The sequence below is a fragment of the Argiope bruennichi genome, chromosome 9 (genome assembly GCF_947563725.1).
Source record: "Argiope bruennichi chromosome 9, qqArgBrue1.1, whole genome shotgun sequence".
In the NCBI taxonomy this organism is placed as follows: Eukaryota; Metazoa; Arthropoda; class Arachnida; order Araneae; family Araneidae; genus Argiope; species Argiope bruennichi.
In genome coordinates this window covers 113,904,034-113,916,493 of record NC_079159.1, presented here as the reverse complement: position 1 = coordinate 113,916,493, position 12,460 = coordinate 113,904,034, and positions in this window count along the sequence as shown.

Below are 12,460 nucleotides of genomic sequence, written 5' to 3'. Positions count from 1 at the left end.
TTTGAAATATATGATTTGGAATAATTTATAGTAACTCTATGAATAATGGAAAAATATAGATAAAATTTATTTAAAGAAAAGAAAATTTATATGTCGCTCTCGAGATTCGAACAGAAGACCAGCAAAATACAATGACACAACCTAACGATAAAGCCACCAAGACTCGTATCGCGAGGGCGTTAGAAGGGTCTAAGATTCTCATTACGACTCGGCATTACGTTTTCAGTATTGTGAAAATCTGGTTTTAAAGGCACAATGCTAAGAATAGGAATAGATTCTGCGCATGTGCCCGAACTTGCCTCTGAAATTTCCGATGAAATATAGAAATATTTTGACATTAAAATATTCTTTTGAAATATATGATTTGGAATAAATTATAGTAACTCTATGAATAATGGAGAAATATAGATAAAATTTATTTAAAGAAAAGAAAATTTATAAAATTATATGTCGCTCTCGAGATTCGAACAGAAGACCAGCAAAATACAATGACACAACCTGCCGATAAAGCCACCAAGACTCGTATCTCGAGGGCGTTAGAAGGGTCTAAGATTCTCATTAGGACTCAGCATTACGTTTTCAGTATTGTGCAAATCTGGTTTTAAAGGCACAATGCTAAGAATAGGAATAGATTCTGCGCATGTGCCGGAACTTGCCTCTGAAATTTCCGATGAAATATAGAAATATTTTGACATTAAAATATTTTTTTTGAAATATATGATTTGGAATAATTCATAGTAACTCTATGAATAATGGATAGTTATAGATGAAATTTCATTAAAAAAATAAAAAATAAAAAATAATTTATCTCTCTCCAGATTCGAACAGAAGACCAGCAAAATACAATGACACACCCTGCCGATCAAGCCACCAAGACCCGTACCTCGAGAGCATCGGAAGGGTCTAAGATTCTCATTACGACTCGGCATTAAGTTTTAAGTATGGTGCAAATCTGGTTTTAAATGCACAATGCTAAGAATAGGAATAGATTCTGCGCATGTGCCCGAACTTGCCTCTGAAATTTCCGATTAAATATAGAAATATTTCGACATTAAAATATTTTTTTTGAAATATATGATTTGGAATAATTCATAGTAACTCTATGAATAATGGATAGTTATAGATAAAATTTATTTAAAAAAAAGAAAAATTATAAAATTATATGTCGCTCTCGAGATTCGAACAGAAGACCAGCAAAATACAATGACACAACCTGCCGATAAAGCCACCAAGACTCGTATCTCGAGGGCGTTAGACGGGTCTAAGATTCTCATTACGAATCGGCATTCAGTTTTAAGTATGGTGCAAATCTGGTTTTAAAAGCATAATGGTAAGAATAGGAATAGATTCTGCGCATGTGTCCGAACTTGCCTCCTAAATTTCCGATTAAATATAGAATTATTTTGACATTAAATATTTTTTTGAAACATATGATTTGGAATAGTTTATAGTAACTCTATGAATAATAGAGAAATATAGATGAAATTTATTTAAAAAAAAAGAAAAAATTATAAAATTATTAGTCGCTCTCGAGATTCGAACAGAAGACCAGCAAATTACAATGACACATCCTGCCGATAAAGCCACCAAGATTCGTACCTCGAGGGCGTTAGAAGGATCTAATAATCTCATTACGAATCGGAATTAAGCTTTAAGTACGGTGCAAATCTGATTTTAAAAGCACAATGCTAAGAATAGGAATAGATTCTGCGCATGTGCCCGAACTTGCCTCTGAAATTTCCGATGAAATATAGAAATATTTCGACATTAAAATATTTTTTTGAAATATATGATTTGGATTCATAGTAACTCTATGAATAATGGATAGTTATAGATGAAATTTCATTAAAAAAATAAAAAATAATTTGTCTCTCTCCAGATTCGAACAGAAGACCAGCAAAATACAATGACACACCCTGCCGATCAAGCCACCAAGACCCGTACCTCGAGAGCATCGGAAGGGTCTAAGATTTTCATTACGACTCGGCATTAAGTTTTAAGTATGGTGCAAATCTGGTTTTAAAAGCACAATGCTAAGAATAGGAATAGATTCTGGGCATGTGCTCGAACTTGCCTCTTAAATTTCCAATTAAATATAGAAATATTTTGACATTAAAATATTCTTTTGAAATATATTATTTGGAATAATTTATAGTAACTCTATGAATAATGGAAAAATATAGATAAAATTTATTTAAAGAAAAGAAAATTTATATGTCGCTCTCGAGATTCGAACAGAAGACCAGCAAAATACAATGACACAACCTGCCGATAAAGCCACCAAGACTCGTATCGCGAGGGCGTTAGAAGGGTCTAAGATTCTCATTACGACTCAGCATTACGTTTTCAGTATTGTGCAAATCTGGTTTTAAAGGCACAATGCTAAGAATAGGAATAGATTCTGCGCATGTGCCGGAACTTGCCTCTGAAATTTCCGATGAAATATAGAAATATTTTGACATTAAAATATTTTTTTTGAAATATATGATTTGGAATAATTCATAGTAACTCTATGAATAATGGATAGTTATAGATGAAATTTCATTAAAAAAATAAAAAATAAAAAATAATTTATCTCTCTCCAGATTCGAACAGAAGACCAGCAAAATACAATGACACACCCTGCCGATCAAGCCACCAAGACCCGTACCTCGAGAGCACCGGAAGGGTCTAGGATTCTCATTACGACTCGGCATTAAGTTTTAAGTATGGTGCAAATCTGGTTTTAAATGCACAATGCTAAGAATAGGAATAGATTCTGCGCATGTGCCCGAACTTGCCTCTGAAATTTCCGATTAAATATAGAAATATTTTGACATTAAAATATTTTTTTGAAATATATGATTTCGAATAATTCATCGTATTTCTATGAATAATGGATAGTTATAGATGAAATTTCATTAAAAAAAATAAAAAATAAAAAATAATTTGTCTCTCTCCAGATTCGAACAGAAGACCAGCAAAATACAATGACACACCCTGCCGATCAAGCCACCAAGACCCGTACCTCGAGAGCATCGGAAGGGTCTTAGATTCTCATTACGACTCGGCATTACGTTTTCAGTATGGTGCAAATCTGGTTTTAAAAGCACAATGCTAAGAATAGGAATAGATTCTGCGCATGTGCCCGAACTTGCCTGTTAAGTTTCCGATTAAATATAGAAATATTTCGACATTAAAATATTTTTTTGAAATATATGATTTGGAATAATTCATCGTAACTCTATGAATAATGGATAGTTATAGATGAAATTTCATTAAAAAAAATAAAAAATAAAAAATAATTTGTCTCTCTCCAGATTCGAACAGAAGACCAGCAAAATACAATGACACACCCTGCCGAACAAGCCACCAAGACTCCTACTTCGAGAGCGTCGGAAGGGTCTAAGATTCTCATTACGACTCGGCAATCAGTTTAAAGAACGGTGTAAATCTGGTTTTAAAAGCACAATGCTAAGAATAGGAATAGATTCTGGGCATGTGCTCGAACTTGCCTCTTAAATTTCCGATTAAATATAGAAATATTTTGAGATTAAAATATTCTTTTGAAATATATGATTTGGAATAATTTATAGTAACTCTATGAATAATGGAGAAATATAGATAAAATTTATTTAAAGAAAAGAAAAATTATAAAATGATATGTCGCTCTCGAGATTCGAACAGAAGACCAGCAAAATACAATGACACAACCTGCCGATCAAGCCACCAAGACCCGTACCTCGAGAGCGTCGGAAGGGTCTAAGATTCTCATTACGACTCGGCATTAAGTTTTAAGTATGGTGCAAATCTGGTTTTAAAGGCAAATTGCTAAGAATAGGAATAGATTCTGCGCATGTGCCCGAACTTGCCTCTGAAATTTCCCGATTAAATATAGAAATATTTTGACATTAAAATATTTTTTGAAATATATGATTTGGAATAATTTATAGTAACTGTATGAATAATGGATAGTTATAGATGAAATTTCATTAAAAAGAAAAAATAATTTGTCTCTCTCCAGATTCGAACAGAAGACCAGCAAAATACAATGACACACCCTGCCGATCAAGCCACCAAGACCCGTAACTCGAGAGCATCGGAAGGGTCTAAGATTCTCATTACGACTCGGCATTACGTTTTCAGTATTGTGCAAATCTGGTTTTAAATGCACAATGCTAAGAATAGGAATAGATTCTGCGCATGTGCCCGAACTTGCCTCTGAAATTTCCGATTAAATATAGAAATATTTTGACATTAAAATATTTTTTTGAAATATATGATTTGGAATAATTCATAGTAACTCTATGAATAATGGATAGTTATAGATGAAATTTCATTAAAAAAAATAAAAAATAAAAAATAATTTGTCTCTCTCCAGATTCGAACAGAAGACCAGCAAAATACAATGACACACCCTGCCGATCAAGCCCCCAAGACCCGTACCTCGAGAGCATCGGAAGGGTCTAAGATTTTCATTACGACTCGGCATTAAGTTTTAAGTATGGTGCAAATCTGGTTTTAAAGGCACAATGCTAAGAATAGGAATAGATTCTGCGCATGTGCCGGAACTTGCCTCTGAAATTTCCGATTAAATATAGAAATATTTTGACATTAAAATATTCTTTTGAAATATATGATTTGGAATAATTTATAGTAAGTCTATGAATAATGGAGAAATAGATCAAATTAATTTAAAGAAAAGAAAAATTATAAAATAATTTGTCTCTCTCCAGATTCGAACAGAAGACCAGCAAAATACAATGACACACCCTGCCGATCAAGCCACCAAGACCCGTACCTCGAGAGCATCGGAAGGGTCTAAGATTCTTATTACGACTCGGCATTAAGTTTTAAGTATGGTGCAAATCTGGTTTTAAATGCACAATGCTAAGAATAGGAATAGATTCTGCGCATGCGCTCGAACTTGCCTCTTAAATTTCCGATTAAATATAGAAATATTTTGACATTAAAATATTCTTTTGAAATATATGATTTGGAATAATTTATAGTAACTCTATGAATAATGGAGAAATATAGATAAAATTTATTTAAAGAAAAGAAAAATTATAAAATGATATGTCGCTCTCGAGATTCGAACAGAAGACCAGCAAAATACAATGACACAACCTGCCGATCAAGCCACCAAGACCCGTACCTCGAGAGCATCGGAAGGGTCTAAGATTTTCATTACGACTCGGCATTAAGTTTTAAGTATGGTGCAAATCTGGTTTTAAAAGCACAATGCTAAGAATAGGAATAGATTCTGCGCATGTGCCCGAACTTGCCTGTTAAGTTTCCGATTAAATATAGAAATATTTCGACATTAAAATATTTTTTTGAAATATATGATTTGGAATAATTCATCGTAACTCTATGAATAATGGATAGTTATAGATGAAATTTCATTAAAAAAAATTAAAAATAAAAAATAATTTGTCTCTCTCCAGATTCGAACAGAAGACCAGCAAAATACAATGACACACCCTGCCGAACAAGCCACCAAGACTCCTACTTCGAGAGCGTCGGAAGGGTCTAAGATTCTTATTACGACTCGGCATTAAGTTTTAAGTATGGTGCAAATCTGGTTTTAAATGCACAATGCTAAGAATAGGAATAGATTCTGCGCATGCGCTCGAACTTGCCTCTTAAATTTCCGATTAAATATAGAAATATTTTGACATTAAAATATTCTTTTGAAATATATGATTTGGAATAATTTATAGTAACTCTATGAATAATGGAGAAATATAGATAAAATTTATTTAAAGAAAAGAAAAATTATAAAATGATATGTCGCTCTCGAGATTCGAACAGAAGACCAGCAAAATACAATGACACAACCTGCCGATCAAGCCACCAAGACGCGTACCTCGAGAGCGTCGGAAGGGTCTAAGATTCTCATTACGACTCGGCATTAAGTTTTAAGTATGGTGCAAATCTGGTTTTAAAGGCACAATGCTAAGAATAGGAATAGATTCTGCGCATGTGCCCGAATTTGCCTCTGAAATTTCCGATTAAATATAGAAATATTTTGACATTAAAATATTTTTTGAAATATATGATTTGGAATAATTTATAGTAACTGTATGAATAATGGATAGTTATAGATGAAATTTCATTAAAAAGAAAAAATAATTTGTCTCTCTCCAGATTCGAACAGAAGACCAGCAAAATACAATGACACACCCTGCCGATCAAGCCACCAAGATCCGTACCTCGAGAGCATCGGAAGGCTCTAAGATTCTCATTACGACTCGGCACTACGTTTTCAGTATTGTGCAAATCTGGTTTTAAATGCACAATGCTAAGAATAGGAATAGATTCTGCGCATGTGCCCGAACTTGCCTCTGAAATTTCCGATTAAATATAGAAATATTTTGACATTAAAATATTTTTTTAAAATATATGATTTGGAATAATTCATAGTAACTCTATGAATAATGGATAGTTATAGATGAAATTTCATTAAAAAAAATAAAAAATAAAAAATAATTTGTCTCTCTCCAGATTCGAACAGAAGACCAGCAAAATACAATGACACACCCTGCCGATCAAGCCACCAAGACCCGTACCTCGAGAGCATCGGAAGGGTCTAAGATTTTCATTACGACTCGGCATTAAGTTTTAAGTATGGTGCAAATCTGGTTTTAAAGGCACAATGCTAAGAATAGGAATAGATTCTGCGCATGTGCCGGAACTTGCCTCTGAAATTTCCGATGAAATATAGAAATATTTTGACATTAAAATATTTTTTTGAAATATATGATTTGGAATAATTCATAGTAACTCTATGAATAATGGATAGTTATAGATGAAATTTCATTAAAAAAATAAAAAATAATTTGTCTCTCTCCAGATTCGAACAGAAGACCAGCAAAATACAATTACACACCCTGCCGATCAAGCCACCAAGACCCGTACCTCGAGAGCATCGGAAGGGTCTAAGATTCTTATTACGACTCGGCATTAAGTTTTAAGTATGGTGCAAATCTGGTTTTAAATGCACAATGCTAAGAATAGGAATAGATTCTGCGCATGCGCTCGAACTTGCCTCTTAAATTTCCGATTAAATATAGAAATATTTTGACATTAAAATATTCTTTTGAAATATATGATTTGGAATAATTTATAGTAACTCTATGAATAATGGAGAAATATAGATAAAATTTATTTAAAGAAAAGAAAAATTATAAAATGATATGTCGCTCTCGAGATTCGAACAGAAGACCAGCAAAATACAATGACACAACCTGCCGATCAAGCCACCAAGACGCGTACCTCGAGAGCGTCGGAAGGGTCTAAGATTCTCATTACGACTCGGCATTAAGTTTTAAGTATGGTGCAAATCTGGTTTTAAAGGCACAATGCTAAGAATAGGAATAGATTCTGCGCATGTGCCCGAATTTGCCTCTGAAATTTCCGATTAAATATAGAAATATTTTGACATTAAAATATTTTTTGAAATATATGATTTGGAATAATTTATAGTAACTGTATGAATAATGGATAGTTATAGATGAAATTTCATTAAAAAAATAAAAAATAATTTGTCTCTCTCCAGATTCGAACAGAACACCAGCAAAATACAATGACACAACCTGCCGATCAAGCCACCAAGACCCGTACCTCGAGAGCATCGGAAGGGTCTAAGATTCTCATTACGACTCGGCATTACGTTTTCAGTATTGTGCAAATCTGGTTTTAAATGCACAATGCAAAGAATAGGAATAGATTCAACGCATGTGCCCGAACTTGCCTCTGAAATTTCCGATTAAATATAGAAATATTTTGACATTAAAATATTTTTTTGAAATATATGATTTGGAATAATTCATAGTAACTCTATGAATAATGGATAGTTATAGATGAAATTTCATTAAAAAAATAAAAAATAAAAAATAATTTGTCTCTCTCCAGATTCGAACAGAAGACCAGCAAAATACAATGACACACCCTGCCGATCAAGCCACCAAGACCCGTACCTCGAGCTCGTCGGAAGGGTCTAAGATTCTCATTACGACTCGGCATTAAGTTTTTAGTATGGTGCAAATCTTGTTTTAAAAGCACAATGCTAAGAATAGGAATAGATTCTGCGCATGTGCCCGAACTTGCCTCTGAAATTTCCGATTAAATATAGAAATATTTCGACATTAAAATATTTTTTTGAAATATATGATTTGGAATAATTCATAGTAACTCTATGAATAATGGATAGTTATAGATGAAATTTCCTTGAAAAAATAAAAAATAATTTGTCTCTCTCCAGATTCGAACAGAATACCAGCAAAATACAATGACACACCCTGCCGATGAAGCCACCTAGACTCGTACCTCGAGAGCGTCAGAAGGTTCTAAGATTCTCATTACGACTCGGCATTAAGTTTAAGTATGGTGCAAATCTGGTTTTAAAAGCACAATGCTAAGAATAGGAATAGATTCTGCGCATGTGTCCGAACTTGCCTGTTAAGTTTCCGATTAAATATAGAAATATTTTGACATTAAAATATTTTTTTGAAATATATAATTTGGAATAATTCATAATAACTCTATGAATAATGGATAGTTATAAATGAAATTTCATAAAAAAAAAATAAAAAATAAAAAATAATTGGTCTCTCTCCAGATTCGAACAGAAGACCAGCAAAATACAATGACACACCCTGCCGAACAAGCCACCAAGACTCGTACTTCGAGAGCGTCGGAAGGGTCTAAGATTCTCATTATTACTCGGCAATAAGTTTAAAGAACGGTGTAAATCTGGTTTTAAAAGCACAATGTAAGAATAAGAATAGATTCTGCGCATGTGCCCGAACTTGCCTCTTAAATTTCCGATTAAATATAGAAATATTTTGACATTAAAATATTCTTTTGAAATATATGATTTGGAATAATTTATAGTAACTCTATGAATAATGGAGAAATATAGATAAAATTTATTTAAAGAAAAGAAAAATTATAAAATGATATGTCGCTCTCGAGATTCGAACAGAAGACCAGCAAAATACAATGACACAACCTGCCGATAAAGCCACCAAGACTCGTATCTCGAGGGCGTTAGAAGGGTCTAAGATTCTCATTACGAATCGGCATTAAGTTTTAAGTATGGTGCAAATCTGGTTTTAAAAGCATAATGGTAAGAATAGAATAGATTCTGCGCATGTGCCCGAACTTGCCTCTGAAATTTCCGATTAATTATAGATATATTTTGACATTAAAATATTTTTTTGAAATATATGATTTGGAATAATTCATAGTAACTCTATGAATAATGGAGAAATATATATAAAATTGCATCAAAAAAAATAATTTGTCTCTCTCCAGATTCGAACAGAAGACCAGCAAAATACAATGACACACCCGGCCGATCAAGCCACCAAGACCCTTATCTCGAGCTCGTCGGAAGGGTCTAAGATTCTCATTACGACTCGGCATTAAGTTTTAAGTATGGTGCAAATCTGGGTTTAAATGCAGAATGCTAAGAATAGGAATAGATTCTGCGCATGTGCCCGAACTTGCCTCTGAAATTTCCGATTAAATATAGAAATATTTTGACATTAAAATATTTTTTTGAAATATATGATTTGGAATAATTCATAGTAACTCTATGAATAATTGATAGTTATAGATGAAATTTCAATAAAAAAAAAATAATTTGTCTCTCTCCAGATTCGAAAAGAAGACCAGCAAAATACAATGACACACCCTGCCGATCAAGCCAGCAAGACCCGTACCTCGAGAGCGTCGGAAGGGTCTAAGATTCTCATTACGACTCGGCATTAAGTTTTAAGTATGGTGCAGATCTGGTTTTAAAAGCACAATGCTAACAATAGGAATAGATTCTGCGCATGTGTCCGAACTTGCCTGTTAAATTTCTGATTATATATAGAAATATTTTGACATTCAAGTATTTTTTTGAAATTTATGATTTGGAATAATTCATAGTAACTCTATGAATAATGGATAGTTATAGATGAAATTTCATAAAAAAAATAAAAAATAAAAAATAATTGTTCTCTCTCCAGATTCGAACAGAAGACCAGCAAAATACAATGACACACCCTGCCGAACAAGCCACCAAGACTCGTACTTCGAGAGCGTCGGAAGGGTCTAAGATTCTCATTACGACTAGGCAATAAGTTTAAAGAACGGTGTAAATCTGGTTTTAAAAGCACAATGTAAGAATAAGAATAGATTCTGCGCATGTGCCCGAACTTGCCTCTTAAATTTCCGATTAAATATAGAAATATTTTGACATTAAAATATTCTTTTGAAATATATGATTTGGAATAATTTATAGTAACTCTATGAATAATGGAGAAATATAGATAAAATTTATTTAAAGAAAAGAAAAATTATAAAATGATATGTCGCTCTCGAGATTCGAACAGAAGACCAGCAAAATACAATGACACAACCTGCCGATAAAGCCACCAAGACTCGTATCTCGAGGGCGTTAGAAGGGTCTAAGATTCTCATTACGAATCGGCATTAAGTTTTAAGTATGGTGCAAATCTGGTTTTAAAAGCATAATGGTAAGAATAGAATAGATTCTGCGCATGTGCCCGAACTTGCCTCTGAAATTTCCGATTAATTATAGATATATTTTGACATTAAAATATTTTTTTGAAATATATGATTTGGAATAATTCATAGTAACTCTATGAATAATGGAGAAATATATATAAAATTGCATCAAAAAAAATAATTTGTCTCTCTCCAGATTCGAACAGAAGACCAGCAAAATACAATGACACACCCGGCCGATCAAGCCACCAAGACCCTTATCTCGAGCTCGTCGGAAGGGTCTAAGATTCTCATTACGACTCGGCATTAAGTTTTAAGTATGGTGCAAATCTGGGTTTAAATGCAGAATGCTAAGAATAGGAATAGATTCTGCGCATGTGCCCGAACTTGCCTCTGAAATTTCCGATTAAATATAGAAATATTTTGACATTAAAATATTTTTTTGAAATATATGATTTGGAATAATTCATAGTAACTCTATGAATAATTGATAGTTATAGATGAAATTTCAATAAAAAAAAAATAATTTGTCTCTCTCCAGATTCGAAAAGAAGACCAGCAAAATACAATGACACACCCTGCCGATCAAGCCACCAAGACCCGTACCTCGAGAGCGTCGGAAGGGTCTAAGATTCTCATTACGACTCGGCATTAAGTTTTAAGTATGGTGCAGATCTGGTTTTAAAAGCACAATGCTAACAATAGGAATAGATTCTGCGCATGTGTCCGAACTTGCCTGTTAAATTTCTGATTATATATAGAAATATTTTGACATTCAAGTATTTTTTTGAAATTTATGATTTGGAATAATTCATAGTAACTCTATGAATAATGGATAGTTATAGATGAAATTTCATAAAAAAAATAAAAAATAAAAAATAATTGTTCTCTCTCCAGATTCGAACAGAAGACCAGCAAAATACAATGACACACCCTGCCGAACAAGCCACCAAGACTCGTACTTCGAGAGCGTCGGAAGGGTCTAAGATTCTCATTACGACTAGGCAATAAGTTTTAAGTATGGTGCAAATCTGGTTTTAAAAGCAGAATGCTAAGAATAGGAATAGATTCTGGGCATGTGCTCGAACTTGCCTCTTAAATTTCCAATTAAATATAGAAATATTTTGACATTAAAATATTCTTTTGAGATATATGATTTGGAATAATTTATAGTAACTCTATAAATAATGGAGAAATATAGATAAATTTTATTTAAAGAAAAGAAAATTTATAAAATTATATGTCGCTCTCGAGATTCGAACAGAAGACCAGCAAAATACAATGACACAACCTGCCGATAAAGCCACCAAGACTCGTATCTCGAGGGCGTTAGAAGGGTCTAAGATTCTCATTACGACTCGGCATTACGTTTTCAGTATTGTGCAAATCTGGTTTTAAAGGCACAATGCTAAGAATAGGAATAGTTTCTGCGCATGTGCCGGAACTTGCCTCTGAAATTTCCGATGAAATATAGAAATATTTTGACATTAAAATATTTTTTTGAAATATATGATTTGGAATAATTCATAGTAACTCTATGAATAATGGATAGTTATAGATGAAATTTCATTAAAAAAATAAAAAATAAAAAATAATTTGTCTCTCTCCAGATTCGAACAGAAGACCAGCAAAATACAATGACACACCCTGCCGATCAAGCCACCAAGACCCGTACCTCGAGAGCATCGGAAGGGTCTAAGATTCTTATTACGACTCGGCATTAAGTTTTAAGTATGGTGCAAATCGGGTTTTAAATGCACAATGCTAAGAATAGGAATAGATTCTGCGCATGTGCTCGAACTTGCCTCTTAAATTTCCGATTAAATATAGAAATATTTTGACATTAAAATATTCTTTTGAAATATATGATTTGGAATAATTTATAGTAACTCTATGAATAATGGAGAAATATAGATAAAATTTATTTAAAGAAAAGAAAAATTATAAAATGATA